The sequence below is a fragment of the Conger conger genome, chromosome 8, assembly GCF_963514075.1.
Source record: "Conger conger chromosome 8, fConCon1.1, whole genome shotgun sequence".
Taxonomy (NCBI): Eukaryota; Metazoa; Chordata; class Actinopteri; order Anguilliformes; family Congridae; genus Conger; species Conger conger.
This window is the reverse complement of record NC_083767.1, coordinates 39,309,433-39,311,929: the sequence shown is the minus strand read 5'-3', so window position 1 is coordinate 39,311,929 and position 2,497 is coordinate 39,309,433. Positions and strand designations below refer to the sequence as shown.

Below are 2,497 nucleotides of genomic sequence, written 5' to 3'. Positions count from 1 at the left end.
GACACGTTTCATCTGAGAAGCGGCAGTCAGATGAGAGCCACACAGAACTGCACTTGCACCGCTACCACACAATTGGCTGATCAGATAATTGCATGAATAAGTATGAAAAAGTGAGTGTACATAGGTGGAAAGTACACCATTTGTAAACAAATACGCCCAAACTATTGCATTGCATAAAAGGAGGTGATTTTATCATTGAGGCCACAGTGGCTCACCTTGACGCTCCAACCATGAATAACATATATTTTGTGGTTTTCCTGATTGCTGCCATCCAAGTCACAGGCAATGGTAAGCAGGATCAACTGAAATTCACGGATATTTCATACGACATACTGCATTTCCCTATGCATGCTTTTAATATTGTATAGACTTTTGTGTGCAAAAATATGTTTTCTTTGAAATCCATTCACTGACACTGGCTTTTTTGGTTAAAACAGAAGCGTGGAAAAATTCTTATGATGCACCACTAAATTTTAAGTGTCCCACAGGACACTCAATTTCTGAGATTACCAGGTAAGAAGTATCAACTGTTTATCTTACATCAATAGAATGTGTTCAAGTGATTTAAAACATGAAAAATGAGTAATACCCAGTAACGATTTATTGTTTGTGCATTATTTCTAGCCAACATCACAATGGTTATGAAGATCGCCGCTGGGATTTAAGGTGCAAGAGAAGTCCTGCCTCCACTTCGTGTTTCTGGACTGGTTATGTCAATGGATTTGATCATCCATTCCACTTCAGCTGTCCAGATAATCACATTATTTCAGGAATGTCAAGCTATCATCAAAACCGGCAAGAAGATCGAAGGTTTATATTACAGTTTTCCAATTCTTTTTTATTTATTTTTTTTAGCTCACGTTTTAAAACAAAGATACTTGCATATGGTCAGGAAGTCCTAATGTATTTGAACCTAGTGAAAAAACAAGATACAGATTTGTTTGAAGGGCAGCAGAGAAACTTTGATGGAAAAAAACCCCAGCCAATGCAATTCATTGTATGTGATGGGTGAATACAATTGTCAATATGACAAATGCAATTTTAACACGGTGGACCTTTGTAGGTCACATGGTTTGTGGTATAGGTAAAGCCACCTTTTTATTGCTGTTTTCCACCACAGATGGAAATTCTACTGCTGCAGAGTAAACAACTACTACAACCATTACTGCTACTGGACACCCTACGTGAACACCTTTGATGAGCGATTCACTTGGTATGTTCCACACCATAACAACCTGGTTGGAGTTGGAAGCTACCATAATAATAGGGCTGAGTAAGTACTTTGTCACTTTTCTTTGTTTTTTCCAGCCAGTGTATCAATGCAAGGTGTAATGTTTCTGATTTTAGTCTGTTCGTTTATTTGTTCTTCTTGCTATTTATTCTTATTCATATCCGGTTATCTGTCATCCATTACAGTTCATTGCATTTGTCTTCCCCTGTTATGTCTGTGCCTGTATGTTTCTGAGCCCTAGTCATTCCCCTGTCTGCGTGTTGCACTATTCGGGCGGTTTCGGAATTTTCCAGGTTTCAACAATTCCTTCTCAGCCTCGCTTTTTCTTACTTCCTGCTTTTTTGCTAGTTCATGTTGTCGATAGCACTAATTTACTAATAACACCAAACATAGATATTGCACAGTACTAATTACATTAACACACTAACTGTCTGTCTTACTAATTAACTAACAGTGATTAGGTTTTGATGAATTCGATTTAATCACAAAACTAACATACTAACGATATCTCCAGTTTCGATTCTGCTCTGTAACTCCTCCTCTCTGTTCTATCCCTATTTACTTGCTTTGATTCAGCCAAGTGTTTCGTTGATTGTATTTCACTTGCTGATTCCTTGTAAAACTGATTCATTGAGATTCCTGAAGACACCCCTTTGCCTAAGTTTCGAGTTTGCCTTGCCCCTTTGATTTGTTTGGACATCTGATTATTTGTTTTTTGATATTCATTTAAGACTTGACTATGTAAGTAAAAAGCAACAGTAGAACTTTTTCTCAATCACCATTCAAATACCTTCTCTGCTTTCTAAGTACCTTCATAATTATGTTTAATTCTCCTTTTATTGTTTATAATTTGACTGCCTGTCTTGTTTGGTAACTTTGGGTCTCATGTCTGGCCCCTCTTGCAAAAGAGATTTCGATCTCAATGGGGTATTCCTGGTTAAATTAAAATATGTCTCAAATCAAAATTAAGAATGAAGGCCATTTTAATTGATGAAGATTGATGAGTGGAAAAGTGGAAAATATGAAATAGATTTTGGCCTTTTTGTGTAGAACCTCAAAAAGATGTGCAGCTGATCTGACCATACTATTGTGTGTAAATCTGAACATTGTTCTGTTCTTTTGCAGAGATCGTCGATGGCGGTTTAGGTACTGTGCAAGAACTTGTTGAATCCTTTTGATTAAAGGGATCGAACGAAAAGAAGAAATTACACGAATCATAGAAAAATATATAGTTTCAATTGTATCATATATGGTCTTAATTCAAAA

At 36.6% G+C, this 2,497-nt stretch overlaps 1 long non-coding RNA gene across 1 annotated transcript; it reads left to right on the top strand.

The window, feature by feature from the left end:
* Positions 1 to 214: 214 nt before the first annotated feature.
* LOC133135928 (uncharacterized) lies at positions 215 to 2,497 on the top strand. The gene is made up of 5 exons (XR_009709457.1): positions 215 to 288; positions 438 to 513; positions 625 to 810; positions 1,121 to 1,273; positions 2,357 to 2,497. It is a non-coding gene; the product is annotated as an uncharacterized LOC133135928 (long non-coding RNA).